Below are 19,518 nucleotides of genomic sequence, written 5' to 3'. Positions count from 1 at the left end.
ATGCCATTTGCAAACACTGTTACCTTTAATGCTTCTTTCCAATTTTTCCCCTTGATCTCTTTTTGTTGTACTTTGAGTACTATATTGAATAGATATGAGGAGAGTGGGCATCCTTGTTTTGTCCCCAATTTTAGAGAGATTGTTTCAAGTATCTCTCCATTTAATTTGATATTGGCTGTTGGTTTGCAGTAAATCACATTTATTGTGTTTAAGTATGGGCCTTGAATCCTGATCTCTTCAATACTTTTAACATGAAGGGATGTTGTATTTTTTCAAATGCTTTTTCTGCATCTAAGGAGATGATAATGTGATTTTTTTTCTTGAAGTTTGTTTATATGGTAGATTATGTTAATGAATTTTCAAAAATACTGAACCAACCTTGCATCACTTGGATGGAGCCTACTTGATCATGGTGAATAATGGTTTTGATGAGTTCTTAGATTCAGTTTGCAAGAATTGAATATTTATGCATCAATATTCATAAGCAAGATTGATCTTAAGTCCTCTTTTTTGGTAGGGTCCTTGTATGGTTTAGGAATCAGAGTAATTGTGGCTTCATAGAATAGAATTAGGTAGAATTCCTTCTGTTTCTATTTATGGAATAATTTGAGAAACATTGGTATCAGGTCCCCTTTGAAGGTCTGGCAGAATTCTGAACTAAATCCATCTGGCCCTAGGTCTTTTGTTTTTTTGTTGTTTTTTTTTTGTTGTTGTTGTTGTTATTGTTGTTTTGGTTTGGTTTGGTTTGTTTTTTTTTTTTTTGGTTGGGCGGTTTTTAATGACTTCTTCTATTTCCTTATGGGATATGGACCTGTTTAGAAAGTTTACTTGCTCTTGATTTCACTTTGGTATGTGGTATCTGTCTAGAAAACCATCCATGTCATGTAGATTTTGCAGTTTTGTTGAGTATTTCCTTTTGAAGTAGGATCTGATGATTTTTTTAATTTCCTCCATTTCTGTTGTTATGTCTCCCTTTTCATTTCTGACTTTGTTAATTTGGATACTGCTTATTGGCCCTTCAGTTAGTTTGGTTAGGGGTTTATCTATCTTGTTGATTCTCTCAAAGAACTAGCTTTTGGTTTTGGTGATTCTTTGAATTGTTCTCTTTGTTTCTATTTGGTTGACTTCAGCCCTGAGTTTGACTATTTCCTCCATTCTACTCCTCTTGGGTGAGTTTGCTTCTTTTTGTTCTAGAACTCTCAGGTATGCTATTATCTCATTCATTCAATTTTACCAATGAAGACTTCGGAGCCAGATTCCAGGGTGCAAGCCTACTAGGTCAGAGAGGCAGAGAAAGCACATAGATGACCTTCCTCATTAGCTGACATCTTAAAAGGAAGTTCCATCTCAAAAACTTCTCAAACTCAATGCCCCTCCCTTCTCTTACTAGTGGGTAAGGTTCATCTCTCTATCTATCCTCCTGACTTCTTCATACACTCTATGATGTTTGTTTCCCCTATATTCACTCCCTGTCAACTGGTTGTCTGCTCCACCTTTTGACCTGTGGTTGAGTTTATTTAATCCTGTTTTTAATAAATGGATAACTCTTGGATTAAAGCTGTGTGCTAGCGATGTGCTATACCACAACTAGAAACAGATTTTTCCAGTAAACAATACAATCTCAGGGATCACAGTGTAATCAAATATCCTGCACGAGGTTCCTACTACTCTCTTTCACTCCTCACTCAGTACTTCACATCCTTGATATCTTTAGACTGTCTGCTAACCTCTAACCATTCCTAACCTTTCTAGGATCGATAAGTAATGTACTCCTGTTTTAAATTTGAATTTTTTCTTTCCGTATTTCAATTGACTAACACATCTCTATATGTTTCCTTAGGATCAGGGCTTATTAACATCATTCCCAAGAGAGACATAACACTAAACAGAAACCATAATAATAGAAATCTCAACAAGGAAAGAAAAGGTATACAGTAGATCTCAGTATTGTCTGATAATTTTTTCTGAAAATCTAAAATTAGTGTAAATTGTTTAATTTTAATGAATTTATGAAACATAAAAAAATTGATGACAGGGGAGAGGAATTTGTCAGAGCAAGACCAAGGAGGGACACATTACACTATAGAAATAGCTGTCAAAATAGTCCAGTCATCATAAGGAGAATCATAAGGACAAAACCAAACCTCAGTATCTTTAACACTTGCATATGAGCAGGTGAGATAGAACATGTTTACACTATAGCATCCAAGGTTTGTTTATAGCTGACAGGAGCAAGAATAAATGCTCAAAACTAAGTCCCTCATGAGTGGGTCCCTTAAGACTCAGCAAATCTTTCCAAAGTTTATGGATTCACATCTCCTCATGACTGTCATTGTACCACAGCTGAAGAACCTTGAAAGCACTGCACCCTGGGATTATATATTCTGGGTACAGGCTGTTTTGCTGAGTACAAGCATTGCAGGACACCATGTTCTCAGAGATAAAAAGATATAGCCCAGGTTATTCAAAACATATTCTTCTGTCTGGATAAAACTGTTACATTCCCAGTACGTTCTGCAGTCATTCCAAGAACTACAAATGAGAGGAGAAAAGCAGGGTTTAACAATGATATCTGAAGGCCTGCTACACAGGACTGCTGTACAACCAATGATAATACCTCAGGGGAGACATCAGCTTTGGTTAACCAGGATTCTCAGAAGAACATAAAAAATTCACCTGTCACCGACTTCAAAGGGGATTATTACAAGAGGTCTTGAGGTCAGTAAGAAACAGAGCTAGCAGAAGAAGCTTGTAATAAGAAAGCAGAAGTCAAGCTGGGCATGTTTCAGTGGGCAAAACACTTGCTACACAATCATATGACTTGGAATTGAATGCCTAGAACCCAACTAAATCCTCACATGGTAGCCTTCATCTATCATCCCAGGCCCTGTAAAATGAGAGGTGGAGACAGAAAAATCTCCTGAAGCTTTCAGGCCAACCACGGGAATAACAGAGACCCTATTATAGAAAGTATGACAGTTTATATATGCTCAGCCCAGGAAGTGGCACTATAAGAATATGTGGCCTTGTTGGAGTAGGAATGCTCTTGTTGGAGGAAGTGTGCCACTGTGGGTGTGGGCTTTAAGACCCTCATCCTAGCTACCTGGAAGCCAGTATTCTGCTAGCAGCCTTCAGATAAAGATAAAGAACTTTCACCTCTGCCTGCACCATGCCTGCCTGGATGCTGTCATGCTCTGGGAATGAATAATGGACTGAACCTCTGAAGCTGTAAGCTATCCCTAATTAAATGCTGTCCTTTATAAGACTTACATTGGTTATGGTGTCTATCCACAGCAGTAAAACCCTAACCAAGACAGAAAACAAACATACAAACATCCATGGATCATCTTTGGACATCCACACTCCTGATTTGGCATGCATGTGCCTACATACACACACACACACACACACACACACACACACACACACACACACACACACACAGAGAGAGAGAGAGAGAGAGAGAGAGAGAGAGAGAGAGAGAGAGAGAGATTTCAATTAATAAAAGAAGATGGAACCAGAGCTAGAAGTTGGGCTTAATTGGGGAGAATAAAAAGAATCAGCTGGATGGGAAGGAAGGTAACTGGAAAGAGGAAAAAATGAGAAAAAGTATGAAGGCTGCATATGAAGACATCTTATGAAACTAGTTACTCTGCCCACTAGCCTAAAATCTTGTAAGATAAATAAATAGGTTCTCATGCTAGGTAGGAGACTGGAATTTTTCATATAATTTTTGACAGAGTAGGCAGGGTTTCTATTTCTTGGAGTTGATATACTGCATCAGGAGCAAATCCAGAGTGACTACATAGTAAGCCCAAGTCAGACATAACTCATAGCAGTTTATATGCAGCATAGGAATACAAAAAGCACTGATGGACCATTTTGCTCTTATTTTTGATTTTGTGTTTTAAATTGGGTTGGTGTCTAGCTGTGTAGTCTGGGCTGCCCTGGAACCAGTAATCATTTTGTCTCTGTCTCCAGGTTGCTGGAATTAGAACTTCACCAGGTGAGAGGTGATACAAAAATATGTGCTGAATCCCTATCAGCTCCTATCTTAAAATGACAGGCATACATTTGTGAGGTATAATGTAATTCTAGAATCACTCCTCAAAGGCTGTCTTGTGTCAGGATACCCTGTAGTCTTGACTGAACTATCTTTGTTCTCCCTGAGAGCAAATGGCTCCAAAGGCCTGCGATCATCTAGGTGAGTGTAGCATCTTTCCGTAGCCTCAAAGACATAGCCTGGTCTAGCAGTATCTACAACATGAATGAAAGCCACTCAGCCCCTGGCCTGGGTATACAGCTGAGGTGGACACAGCTATCAGCATACCAGTATGATCCTAATAGGCTCAGTGAAGCACCAAAAATGGTAAGACATGTTCTTTTTGAATAGGGACAAGCACTGGGGATGAGAATCCCTATGCTATGAGCAACCAGAGCCTCTATATAGAATTTTTGATTCATAATAGTCTGGACAAGAACGTGTATTAAATCTCTGTCTCTCTCTGTCTCTGTCTCTTTCTCTCTTTCTCTCTCTCTCTCTCTCTCTCTCTCTCTCTCTCTCTCTCTCTCTCTCTCTCTCTGTGTGTGTGTGTGTGTGTGTGTGTAGTAGAGGCCAGAAATCAGTGTTGAATGTCTATCACAATCACTGTATAGCACTAGCTGGTCAAGCCTCTGTATTTTATTTCTTTCCAAACACTAATAAATTAGTTGATTTACCAAATAATTTTGTATTCAATATTTATCATTGAAAATTTCATCCCTTTTTAAAGTATTTTGCAGCACTGATAATTAATATTCTTTTGTAAATCTTGCATAGTCACCATGTTCCAAGATGTTTCTAAATACTATGTATTCACTATTTAGCTGGATCTTGAAAATATCCAATTAAAGCATTATATTGGCCCCATCTTACTGGGGAAAAACACAAGCAAAATCTCTCTATAGAGTTTCTACTAAAATCTGATAAAAAAAGAAATCAAAGATCTGAATAAATTTAGAGACACCCACGTTCAAGAATGAATCAAAACATCCAATGTGGTCAGGATGCTATGTTTTTGATCTACAGATTCAATGCAATCCCAATCTATATCCCAGCATATTACCCCAAGGATTTTAGTGAGTTATTTCAAAGTTTTGCATGAAGAAGAATAAGATTCAAACTATTCAAAGAAATATTCACTGATGTTAAAGGAATAGCTTAACAGATCACAAAAGACACTTGCATGACAATGTTTATTGCAGCACTATTCACAAGACTTAAGTTGTAGAATCAACTAGAAATGTATGTCAACTAGAAAATAAGATACATATGGGATTGTATTCAACCTGTTGTTTGAACAAAAACAAAACTGAAAATTATCATAAGAAATGAATGAGTTAGTTTGCGTTGTTGAACTAGATGCTCAATAGAACACATCTCTCAAAGAAACTTCAGGCTGTAGACTCATAACTTTCTTAGTGTCGTAGAGTATCAAAATCAATGATGTTCAGCCCTGTAATTATCAGCGAGACCACAGGATGAATTGTACTAAGCAGTCAACCATGTGTTTGATAGTTGACAACTAATATCATTCTTTCAAATTCTACCATTTCCTTGTTCTATATTGTCCCTCAGTTATAGAAGCACTACAACTCAATAAATACTCTATTGAACTCTTGACTTTATATTTTCTGATTGAAAGTCCTTTTTGGAGCTCATTTAATGGCATCTTTAGTAACCATTCATAGGTGTCTGAAAACCAGATCTTGAGTATCTTCAATGATTTTGAAAGTATCTTATACTCAATAAGATTTTTCTATTTAAAATAGATTGGGTGGTTTCTTTTTCTTACTACTAAACCCTAATGAGTTTATGTTTGTAGAAGTACATAAGGAGACCACTATACATGTGCATATGTGACATTTTCTGGAATGCTCACGGAGATGTGGCATTAACACCAAACTTAATAATAGGATAGATTTTTAATAAATTTAAGTGTAATTTATATGTCTATAAGTTAAAACTAATAATAACACAGATACATGATACATCTACCTTAGCTAATTGTAAGCTACTTCTCACGCATAATCACCAATTCCTGTGGTTGTGATACCAATATCAGGAAATGACAGCTCAGACCAATTGTCTTCTCTTACCTCCTGCCATGGAACTAGAATAAGAGGAAACTGTCTTTCTATTGCTGTCCCTATCCACTACAGAGAAGAAGCCATGAGAGATGTTATGAGGTCTGCTGCCACTCTGTCATAGGCCTCTTGTTGACAGAACCCAACTTGCTGCCAGAGGTATAAATTCTTAAAAATTAAGGAAACTAAACTCTTCTTTTACTTTTAAGCACTAATAAAACATGGTATCACAGAAACAGAAAATGAAATGTATAGTAGATACTCTTCTTCATATGCGTCTTAAATTTGACCATACAGTATTAGATGGAACATGAAGAAGTATTTACCCATGTACCCTTTGGTGCCTCATGAATGGGGGCTCCCATTGTTTATAACCTTACAATTTCTTTCATTTCTAAAAATCTAATAGGTTAAAATTTTACTGCTTTTTGTCTTGATAATTAAGAAGGACCTATTTTCACATGGTGTTTGATCTTTTAAACTTCCTCAGGAGGGGTTAAACAGCTCATTAAAATCTGGGCTTTTAGCCTTTAAAATAATAGTGTTTAAGACTTCTTTGTAAATTTCATATTCTGATCTTCTCCTGCTGTATACAATAAAATGATCTACCAAGCAACAGCTTATACTTTTAACCTCTGTCTTAGTTAGGGTTTTACTGCTGTGAACAGACACTGTGACCTAGGCAAGTCTTGGAAGGACAACATTTAATTGGAACTGGCTTACAGGTTCAGAGTTTCAGTCCATTATCATCAAGGCAGAGCATAACGTGTCCAGGCAGACATGGTGCAGGCAGAGGCACAGCTAAGAGTTGTAAATCTTTATCTGAAGTCTGCTAGCCCAATGCTTGCTTCCAAGCAGCCAGGATGAGGGTCATAAAGCCTGTGCCCACAGTGCCACACCTACTCTGACAAGGCCACACCTTCTCCAACAGGGCCACACCTTCTCCAACAGGGCCACACCTTCTCCAACAGGGCCATACTTTCTCCAACAGGGCCACAACTTCTAGTAGTGCCAATCCCTGGGCCAAGCATATTCAACCATGACACCTTCCTATTGTTGCTTATAGAAGTCACATATTTTGATATTTGTATTTAATCAAATAATTTTATCATAAATATATGGTTCTGATCAGAATTTTACAATCTCCATCTATATACCTTAAAAGATGTTTCCAAACTGAGAAAATCTTTAAAGTGTCTAAAAGTTATAAAGAATTAATTTGTATATTAGGTTTTATTAATCTTACTTATAATAACTTTGAGTAGGTAAAAAGTAAGAATTAATTATACATCCTATGCTTTATGAGTGAACTGCTGCTTGGGCATCATCTTTTAAAAGTGATCAAATATATATTTACCAACTAACCAATTCTAGTTCCATGATTTCTATTCTGTCTCCTCTATGTCCAAACATATTCTTTAACTTAACAGTATTATGAATTTTTTTTGTCTTTTAAAATCTTCTAATGATTTCAATTGCTGGCAAGCATGTGTGGGGAAAAGAATCCTCATACTGTGCTAATTATTCTAATTATGTCCATTATATAAATCCCTACTGAGGATTCTCCAAAAAGTAAAAAGACAGCCAGGTATGGAGGTGCACACCTTTAATCTAAGCTAGGAAGGTAAACATGGGCAGATCTCTGTGAATTCTCAACCAATCTTGTCTACATAGTGAGTTCCAAACCAACCATAACTGCAAAGAAATACCCTGTCTCAAAACAACAGCATTCCTTACAATAGAATAGCCATGTGGTCTATCTATTGTTTTAGGCATAATAACCAAAGGATTCTAACTCAATATACCTCAAAGATATTTGCACACTTTTATGACTACTCAATCTACAATAGTCTGGGAATGCAACTAAACCTAAATGTTCATTGACAAATGAATGGAAGAAGAAAATGTAGCACATACTCATTAGGAAACTTTATTCAACTATGAAGAAAGATGAAATCATAGCCTTTGCACAAAGAGGAAAAAAACTGACAAAACAGATTATCATTATCTTAAATAAAGTAAGCCAGGAAACCCAGTACTGTGTTTTCTCTCATATATGAAACCTATATTTACTCTGTGTGTGTGTGTGTGTGTGTGTGTGTGTGTGTGTGTGTGTGTGTGTTTGTAGTCATGAAATTAGAAAGGGATCACGAGATGGGACTCACACACCTCAAGCAGAGGAAGAGGAGTAATAAAGGAAAACATGTATCATGAAAGAAAGAAAAAATTATCAGGATGAAAGACAACATGTAGAAAAGCACTGGAGAAATGAGGAGTGCTAATCATGCAGTTTTCTACTCAATGAAGAAAATGGTTACCTGTTTCCCACCCAGAAGGCTGAGCATAGATGTTGTTAATAACCTGATGACTGTTGTATCTACAGTGCTAGTCTTTCACCCAAATCCTCCAGAATGTTTATCCCAACCCTCCCTAGACCTTAATCTTTAACCTTCTCAGTCAATAGAACCCATCCTTAAGGGAGGTGTCACGAGTACCTTATAAGTTGCTGATCTCTATCTCTATTCTGTCTTAGTCTGAGACCACACAGAGCCTTGATCCTAAGCTATAGAACACATGGTAGAAGTCACATGTACTTTCCAAAAATAAAAATTTATGTAGTTGCACTGTGCTGATTAGAATATGTCCATTATAAAAATCCCTATCGAGGTTTCTCCAAAAACTAAAAATACAGCCTGGTATGGAGGTGCACACCTTTAATCTAAGCTAGGAAGGCAGAGATGGGAAGATCTCTGTGAATTCTCAACCAATCTTGTCTACATTCTGAGTTCCAAACCAACCATTGAAAGACCCTCAGAGAGAATCTTCCTTTGGGAAGGAGATCCCCAAGCCCAATGACCAGGCCGAGACCACTGGATGCAATCAGCAAGAGGGTTTATTGTCTGGATACACAGGTACCTGCCGGCATCTCAGTCAGCTCAGAAGGACTGGCACGCCCAGCAAGGCCGGGGACGGGTTTTTATAGGGTTCTGGGGAGCAGCAGCAGGCATACAGAAGCAGATGCATGGTTACAGGGACTTGATTGGTGGATTCAAATGAGGCGCGGATGCATGGTTACGCAGCAAAAGAGTACGGGAAGGCTGGGGCGTCTGGAATGTCAGGGGCTAGGGGCTTATCCCTTCCTGCCAGATGGCCTATGAGTCAGCACTGATAACTCGGGCTGGTTCTGCATTCCTTTTTCCTTATCTTTATGGTCTGTTAGTCTTTTTTTGGTTGTGAGCCTAGCCTTTAACGGCTGAGCCATCTCTCCAGCCCATGGTCTGTTAGTCTTAACAGTGGGGCAGGCCCCACAGGGCCTGGGCGTGCCTGGGCTCACCCGGGCCTGTTTTAGCTCTGAGTCTGTGAATCTTAAGACTTACTTTTTACTTTTATAGTTGTGGACCTTAAGCTCGTATAATTTTCCTTTTAAGGGGGGGTCTTTCACCATAACTGCACATGGGATTGGGATAATTATTACTAGGAAGATTTTTTCCAAGATTGTACTTAAATATGACTCTGACATCTGCCTGATGTCAGACTCCAGAAGTTTAAATCAACCTAAGTTATGCTGAACCATGTTTCCTTCTTTGCCTGGGACCAGCTTGGCAATAGCCTTGTCCAGCAGAGGAGATAAGAAGTCAGTACAGGAGGAGTGACTTAGGTTCAGGGGTCAGGAGGGAATCTTATAGCCTGACAAATTGGCAGTTAGGTGCTTCCTTATCAATTTTGTCTCTTGATACATGTTTTAACTTCTTGGTCTTATAAGTTTAGTCATCACTGATAAGTAGTGACAGAACAGAGTTGTGTTTTGTAATCATTCTCAGTCGTCGACCCCATAACCAAATTTTTAAGAACCTAGAGTCATATTTTACCTTGCAGTGTCAAGGGCACTAGACAAAAAGAAAATACATGTTAGCTTGGTCAAAGTATCATGTCCTGAGAACAGTGTATTATTAATTCTTAATGATCAGAATGCCAATTATCATCAGGTCAAAAAAAATTCTTCTGGCCAAAACTGCTGTAGTTATTCAACTTTTGACATAATACAATGTTTATATCATTGTAGAATTTATTTATATATCTAATGGTGGCATTTTTTGTTCCTTGGTCTTACAACACCACTGTGGCCTTGTACGAAATAACTTTTCTAAGAAAGGGAGGTCTTAATACTTCATTCTTTTATTATTTATCCACACCATTCTCTGTCCATCATTGTGTAGGGCAGGGATAACTCCAGTCAATCTAACTTTGTTGCTTTATTTTTTCTTGAAGGGGCCATACTATATGCAGCCCCCAATCTTATATGCCACATAATTGCCTGAGCTTATAATACAAAGAGGTTTTTACTTTGATCTGCAGCAAAATCTTCTAGCCTACCATATCTCATTTACCTTTATAAGTTTAATATTTTTTATTATCTTGTTCTTGAGTAAGTATAGAGGCAGATGTTCCAAGAGTATCTTGAAGTCAGAGCCTCGTAAGAAGATCTCTGGCATCTTTATTTGAGTCACAACCTCCAGGGCATAAAGAAGATCTTCAAGTAGGGTCAGATATGGATATTTTCCTTAAAAGGGGAAAGGTAGTATGTTTGGTACTTTTCTGGGGAAGCTTAGAGCAGTACTCCTTGGAGAAGGTATAAATGATTCATAAGAAATTTTCCATCAATCTAATGTCCTAAATTGTATAAAATATTAAAAGCACCCAACTATGCAAAACATGGAGACCAAGACCAAAAATGGAAGACATTTCAGAAATTATCAAAAACAGACTTTTGTTTTATTTTGATTAGCTTCATTTGAGGGAATGTTTCATATACTTCAGGCTGGCATACCACCCACTATGTAGCTGAACTTGACCTTGAACTTCTGATTCTCCTTTGTCCACCCTTCAAGTCCACAAATTACAAGCATGTGTCACCATTAGAGTTTATGTGGTGCTAGAGAATGAAGACATTATGCACACTAGACAATCGCTCTACCTATTTAGCTAAATCATCAGTCCCACAGCCTCTAAACTGGTTCTTAATTAGCCAATGTATCCAACCCTAATGAGCTTATTGTCAGGAAAGATATTCTAGCCAATGCTCAATAATAGGATATGCTGGTATTTTAATTACTTGTACAAATGTGGACTATAAGATATTGAATACAGTAAATGGCAAATTATTTGAATTAGCAATAGTTATCTAGAGAAAATTAACCAATAGGGTGGACTAAGAGGAACATTTTGCATGTGACAATTGGTTTACATGATTCTATATCATTCTAAAACCCATCATACCACCTGCAAGATGGAGAACCAAGGAATCCAGGAGTATAAAACCAGTGTGTGTTCTAAAGTCTAAGTACAAGGAAGGCAAGTCAGCAAGTTCTAAATCAGGAAACCAACAGCTCCATGGACTAAGGATAAGAGAAAATAGATTTACAAACTTCAGATAAAAGAAATCTCTCCCTTCCATTGCCATTTTGTTGCATTCCAGCCTTGGAGAGACTGGATAACAACTGCCCATGTTGGTAAAGACTAATCCTGTTTATAGAACCTATTTTATTCAAATGATAATATTCCCCTGAGGCACTCTCTCAGAAATATTCAGAAATAACATTTTGTCAGTTATCTAGATATCCATACTCTAAACCAAGTTGACATGTGAAAAATGCCCTACACTGGGGAGAAGGTACTTGTAGAGGCCCCCTCCATCAGAAAGACAGGGCATCAAGTGAGGGATGGGGTTGCTATTCCACAGTCAAAACTCTGACCCATAATTCTTCCTGTCTGAAAGACCTGCAGGGATGGAAATGAAGAAGAGCCTGAGGAAAAGAAGGTCCAGCAACAGGTTCAAAGTGGTATCCTGCTCAAGGGGAGGTCATAAGACCTGACACCATTGCTGAGGCTATGGAACACTCACACAAGGGACCTGTCATGACTGCCCTCCAAAAGACCCAACAAGCAGCTGAAAGAGTCAGATGCAGATATGTGCAATCAATCAATCAATAGAAGCTGCTGACCCCTGTGGTTGAATTAGGGAAAAGCTGGAGGAAGCTGAGGAAGAGGGCAACCCTGTAGGAGGACCAGCAGTCTCAATTAACTTGGACCTCTGAGATCTCTTAGACACTGGATCACCAACCAGGCAGCATACACCAGTTGATATGAGGCCCCTAGCACATATACAGCAGAGGACTCGGGCATATGGGTTCAGTCAGAAAAAATGCACCTAACCCTCAAGAGACTGGAGGCCTCAGGGAGTTTAGAGGTCTGGTGGGGTGTGTGGGGTGGAGACATCTTCACGGAGACAGGGCATGGCAGGGAGGCGGTATAGAATGTGGAACAGTCAGAGGGTGGACCAGAAGGGGAATAAAATCTGGAGTGTAAAAATAAATAAATAAATACACTAATTAATTAGCCATCCTTGATACCCACTTTTTCTCCATATTTCTCAAATTGTTAATAAACTTGTTGCCATTTTCAGCATGAAGAATTTCGAAAAAGCTATCAACTTTCAAAAACTGAAGATGGACCCTGCATGTCTGAGCTCAGTCAGTGCTGTGTTGCAGGGGGTGGCACTTTGTTGTGCACAGGAGGAGCTACCACCCAGCTACCGTCACTACCGAAGTTCTGTTTCTTCTCCTTTTAGGTTCTTTTCTGATGTCTGAAGCTCAACTGACATTTGCTAACATCTAAAGCTGCCACTAAGCCTTGGCTCATGTTTAGTGTGAAATCAAGCTTTCCAAATCCTGTGTGGATCTAGGCTAGATTCCAGAGTCTGATGCCTGATCTCCTCCCATTGCTCAAGAACCCTCCTCCCTCCTACTGGCTCCTTCTGGGGGAAACCCTTTGGCTTTACTTATTCTTTCTTGTCTGGTGTACAAAAGCCAGGTGGCCCTCTTCCCAGACACAATTCATTTGCCAATTCTCCCAGTCATCATTTGAGAATGACAAAATAAGGGAATCCCCCTTCTTGTCACTGTACAAATGTTGTAAATATTTTTGTTTTGATTTGTTCTGTTTTTTATAAGATAGAAAATTTGAGCCTGTAAATATCTGCCAATTTTTTATTGTCTCTGTAATTATTTAAGGTCAGCTTCTATAAGAGCAATCAATTGCTCTGGTTAAGTACTTCACAAAATGAGCCACCAGTTTACCAACTGGCTATCTTTACCTAAGATTTAAATGTAACAATAGAGTTTGAAATGATATTCAACGAGGAATTAATATTACGGGGAAAATACCAGTGCAGTTATGTTCTCTTAACACAAATCATAGCCAAGTAAAGGATCAGAAAACAGTCACATATTTTAGTCCAAAGTAAACAGTGTTTAAATGTCCCTATAAGTAACAAACTGAACTAATGGCATCTCTGTGCACACTAATATCTAGGTCTCAATTCTAACTTATTCTTCACTTTCCAGTTATTTAAGGCTAGTTAATGTCTTGGACTTAAGGGAGGCTGTTGTATATTAACATGTATTTATTAAGGCTCAGGTCAGAAGCTGCAGAGTTCTTCATGCAATGATTCAGATATGCAGAGTCCTGTCAACTCAAACAGGAATTATCTCAATTCACTATAACAGGATAAGGTATGTGAGGCAGCTTATTGGTGCTTAATTATCTTCTTCAGGCTACAGTGGGCCTGTCTAGATTTCAGTATCTAGAAACATAAGATAGAAGAGAGTCTGGAAAGTACAGGAGAACATTCCAGGAGACAACAAAAGCATTTGATAAGTACTATTCCTCTCTAAACAAGCATGCGTGCTTTCATGACTTTCTCTCCTTAACTTAGATTTATTGTGTTTAGCATTAAAAAGACAAGTTTGTCCTTTTTTGATATAGTATGTGCAGGCTAGTTTATGTCAACTTGACACAAGTTAGAGTTATCTGAAAAGAAGGAAACATAATTTAGAAAATGACTCTATAAGGTCTGACTGAAAGGCATTGTCTTAATTAGTGATTGATGAAGGAGGGCCTAGTTCAATGTGGGTGGTGCTATCATTGAGCTGGTGGCCCTGAGTTCTACAAGGAAGCAGGCAGAACAATCGATGGAGAAGAGTATACAGCACTCCTCCATGACCTCTGCATCAGCTCAAGGATCCTGCCTTGTTTGAGTTCCTGTCTTGACTTACTTCGATGACAAACAACATTATGAAAGTGTAAGACAAATAAACTCTTTCCTCTCCAACTGGTTTTTTGGTACAGATATTTCACTGAGGTAATAGAAACCCGAAGACACAGAGTTTCACGCAGCCTAGGCTTGGATAAAATTCATCATTTAGCTAAGGATTACATTGAACATATGATCTCCCCACCTCTACATCCCACCTGAATCCTGGAATTGCAATCATGTGCCACAATGCCCAGATTTTATGAAAAAGCACTTTTGAAACCTTGTTTCAATATTAGCAATTCCTGCTCTAAGGATATATTGTCTTTCCAAGAAACTGGGTAACACAATTTTTACCCTGCAATAGTTTTCAAATTAAACTGAAGACAGAGAAGTAGTAGAAGGCTAGCTACCACCTTTTATCAAGGAAAATGTAGATGAGATGTGGAAACTAGTCCTGGGAAGAGTTCTTTTCATTTATCTGAACATTTATCACATGATTCTGTTCCCATGCATGCTCAAAAGCAAGGAAAATAAAGTCCTGATTTGTTGTTTGGAATATTTCAGTGTACATCTACCCTGTTGTTACTTGCCAATGTATTCTCCATATATTGATAAAGCACAAAATTACATCGTCATTCACTTACCAAAAGTAGGGAAGGGTCATCATACATGAGAAGAGTGATGTCTCACCCTTGTGATCAATTTCAGCAAATTGATCAATGATGACACCCTTGTGATCAATTTCAGCAAAAATGAACTAGCATATGTCAAACAGCAAAGGAGAATATATATTTATTATAATGTATAATATAATATGTATATTTTAATATACATATATATTAAAAAGAAGTCTTTGTATTGTTAGCACTGCACGAAGATCCACCAATGGATATATTTCATCCAGCTAGAATGACAAACAGATGCTAACTGAGAACTGAGAGATACAGAGCCAAAGACCCACTACCAAGCCAGCAAGTGACTACAATGTGAGACAAAGTTACTCTTCACGCAGATGAGGCCAGATGACTTACAGATGCCCATCATCATCCTTCAAGCTTTGGTCCACAACTAAAATGAGAAAAATGATAAAGAATATGATGAGCTAAGATCTTCTTGCTAACATACAGAGAGAAGCCATGTAGCCACTCACAGCAGGAATTCTAGAAAGTAACAACTGTGAATAACACTTAAAATGCCATGGTATCTAGCTAGTTAGCTCAGTTAAATGTTAGCATTCATGATGTCACCCAAGATGACAACATATTTAAACACACACATGCACACACACACACACACACACACACACACACACACACACACACACCCCTACCTAAACCAGCAATCTCAACAGGAAATACTTTTCGTCTCCAAGGAACACTTGACAGACTCTGAAGAATTTTTTTTTCAAAATTTATGACTGCTTTTGGCATCGAGTAAGTTGAGGCCAGAAATGCTGATAGGTATCCTGTAATGCACAGGACAGCTCCTTTCCAAACAATTGTACAACAAAGCATTTTCAAAGCATCACTGCTGAGAAACCCTGAGGTGAACCATGATAATGATTTCTCAGCACAAAAGAACTAAGAGTAATTACTGTTGAGGCTTGAATATGAAATGTGTCCCCATGGATTCAAATGCGTTGCAACAGTTTGTCCCTAGCTTGTGCCCACTGGTTTGGAGTTTGCAGCATTCTTTAGGAGATCAAATCTAGCTGGAAGAAGTACGTCACTGGAGATGAATCTTGAAGCTTTATAGCCCACCCCACTTCCTATGTCTTTGCAACCTCAGAAAGTAAATACTGTGTAACCAGCTGCCTAGTATTTTTAGCACTGAGCCTTCCTCACCATGGGGGACTGCACCCTTCTTCAACAGTAAGCCAGAATAAATTCTTCCTCCCTTAAGTTGTTTCTTGTCAAGTAATGGTCACAACAATAAGAAAAGAAAGTAACAGAGTGCTTTGGAATTTGTTTGTTTTGTCTTGTTTTTGTCATAAAAGAAATTGTGTGTGTGTGTGTGTGTGTGTGTGTGTGTGTGTGTTTGTGTGTGTGCGTGCGTGTTTGCATGCATGTATGAAAGCATCCTCTATGGTGGAGGCTGGCCTGACACTATTGGTCTAAGTGGCTTTACACTTGTGGTAATCTCTCTGCTTCAGACTCCCAAATGCTAGGAAAATAATTATAAGGTAATATACCAGCCATGGTAAGTAATTTTTGTTTTGTTTTGTTTTGTTAATCAGGAGTAAAAGAAATTCTATTCAATGAAATATGCCATTTTTTCCACATTTGAGTAGATTTAAATTAAGAGCTAGAGAAGTTTCTATCAAACAATGCTGGGATGTGGGATAAGTGGATAGGTGACAGTTTCTGTCATATCATCTCCCAATGCCAATAAATTTACATGGATATATACCAAGACACTTTCTCAGAATTACCCAGTTGCTAGCTGAAACGGAATGTCCTGCTTTTCATTCCCATGATAGAAGCAATACCAGGAATGAATGCCTGTGTTGAGTTATAACTGAACTGCTTGATCAGGAACTGGAGAAGGTGGTCCTATAATGTCCTAGATAATCCCTAGTGTGCTTCTGCAGAGAATCACTGAGAAAGAACATCTTTTTCTAATGTTGTGACTGTTTAATTGACCAATACTGATCCCTCACCCCAAAGAAGAAAGAAAAGAAGGAAAGAAGAAAGAATATCACACCAAAGTGTGGATGCTACAGTCCTACTTAGAAGGGGGAAGAAAATAATCTCCAGGAAGTAGAGGGAGAGAAGGATCTGGGAGGGAGAGAGGAGGGTGAGGGGAAAGGGGGGGCAGTTCAGTTCAGATATGGGAGAAGATGGTTGAGAAGTATGAAGAGTCAGGAATTTGAAAGGAGGTACATAGCAGTGGAAGAGGGGGAACTTGAAGTACCACTAGACAGTCCCAGATGTCAGGGACCCAAGAGGTTCCCAGACCCAACAGGGATGACATTTTTCAAAATAGCAAACAAAGGGGAGATAGAACCTGTAGAGAACATATCCAGAGGTTAGACATGGCCCTGGTTGAGGAATGGGGCCAACCACCCATCTCAAAAATATTAATCCAGAATTCATCCTGTCAAGGAAATTCAGGGACAAAGAGTGAAGTAAAGACTGAAGAAAAGACCATCCAAAGACTGCCCCATCTGGGGATCCATCCCATCTGCAGACACTAAACCCAGACACTATTGCTGATGCAAAAAACTGCCTGCTGACAGGAGCCTCATATAGCTGCCCCCTGAAAGGCTCTGCCAGAACCTGATAAATACAGATGTGGCTGCATGCAGTCAAACATCAGACTGAGCAGGGACCCCAACAGAGAAGTTAGGGCAAGGACTAAAAGAGTAGAAGGAGTTTGCCATCCCATAGGAAGAACAATATCAACCAACTAGAAACTAGAAAGCTCGCAGGAACTAAACCACTAACCAATGAGTACACATGAGGGGATCCATGGCTCCATCTGGATATGTAGCAGAGGATGGCCTTATCAAGCATCAGTGGAAGGGGAGGCGCTTGGTCCTGTGGAGGCTCAATGACCCAGGGTAAGAAAATGCTAGGTAGCTGAGGCAAGAGTGAATGAACAGGTAGGGAAGTACCCTCATTAGAAGCAGGGAGGGGGGAGGAAATACGGGGTGTGCAAAAGGGAAACTGAGAAGGAGTTATTTGAAATGTAAATAAATAAATAACCAATAAAAGTGAAAAAAAGAAAATTTAAAAAAGGAGAAAATGAACTTTCTTATATGTTCTTAAAGAGAGACATCAAAGTTCCTAGATATCTGATGTTGAAAGAATGTCATTTTATAGGTAACATGTTTTGATAAGCCAAGCAAATTTAAAAACCAGAACCATAGACGATAACAAAGCTCTGGGTGCCACCAAGGGACTGAATGCTTTTTAATAATGTTGACTTAGTGTGGAGAACATTTTCAGAGATTTGACATTTCTCTCTTGGGTTACTCTCTTCAATTTCTGCTTGATTGCTTCTAATCTCCGGGTTCTAAAATAAATATTATGAATATCCAAAATCCCCTATCAAAATATCCAAAATATCCTAATCTCCATAAAATACTTTCAGACATTTGATCAGGTGCATTGTTATCCAGCGTTACCTTTGGAGACAGTAGAGTAGAATAACGGTTAAGTGTTCGTAGGATTCAAAATTTCTTCCAAGTGCATCCTTTTATTCATATGTAGCATGACACGGAGAAACTCTGTCAAAGAGCAAAGGAAATTTGGGCACTTAGAGGAAGGCACCACATTGGACTGAAATTGGAAGAAGATAATCTTTAGATAAAATTACAAGCAGTAAAAGCTATTTTGTGGCTAAATATGGTAATAACAACAGCAGCCTTCATTATTAGGAAATCAGTGAGGTGTTTAATTCTAAAAGACTTACAATGCTTTGACTTAATTCCATAGTTTTGTAGTCACATACAACTTTAAATCCCTTAGAGAAAAAGTATGATGGGATGCTATTGAAGTTTAAGGAAAATCTTTGATCTTCAGATTTTGAAATATTTTATTGAATGGTAAAATAGATCCTTTAAAAACACTTTTAGTTAGAGACAACTTCAAATATCTCCAATACCATGTGTATAGAATGAAGTCACATGTGGTCATTTTCTAATTTCACAAGGTCTATTTTGCCTTTTGAATACCTTTGGATCTTAACAAATGTCGATTTGACTACATGAATACAGGGGCTTCCCTAGAAATCTGAACACAGGGTGGATAATCACAGGATTTCCTTCTTTGGTCTCTGAAGAATAAATTGGGGAAGATTAAGACATCAAGCAGAGGCATCAAGCTACACATATTTAATTATGTTCTCACTTCCAAACACCTCACCAAAACCACGGCAAGTAGACTTCTTCCAGCCACCACTGCACAGTGGTGACGATTCTAGGAGGAAGCCACAGCAACTAGGCTTGCACACTAGAAACCAGAAGGAGACATCATCATATAGCAGTCATAAATGGAGCAGGGCAGATCCACATAGATAATATTTACAGAGCTGGCAAATGGAAAACTGTCTAACTGTACCATTAAGAGTTCTGCTTTGGGGTTGGGGATTTAGCTCAGTAGTAGAGAGCTTGCCTAGCAAGCATAAGGCCCTGGGTTTGGTCCCTAGCTCCGGAAAAAAAAAAAAAGAGTTCTGCTTTATCTCTGGCTAAGGGATCCTTCTCCATAGAATGCAAGATAAAAGCCATGAAGATCAGAGTTTCCCTGTTCTAATCCCCAACAATTATCCAACAGTGAAGATCACAAAGGAATTCC

This window comes from Rattus norvegicus, chromosome 2 (assembly GCF_021556685.1).
Source record: "Rattus norvegicus strain SHRSP/BbbUtx chromosome 2, alternate assembly SHRSP_T2T, whole genome shotgun sequence".
In the NCBI taxonomy this organism is placed as follows: domain Eukaryota; kingdom Metazoa; phylum Chordata; class Mammalia; order Rodentia; family Muridae; genus Rattus; species Rattus norvegicus.
This window is presented reverse-complemented; position numbering follows the sequence as displayed.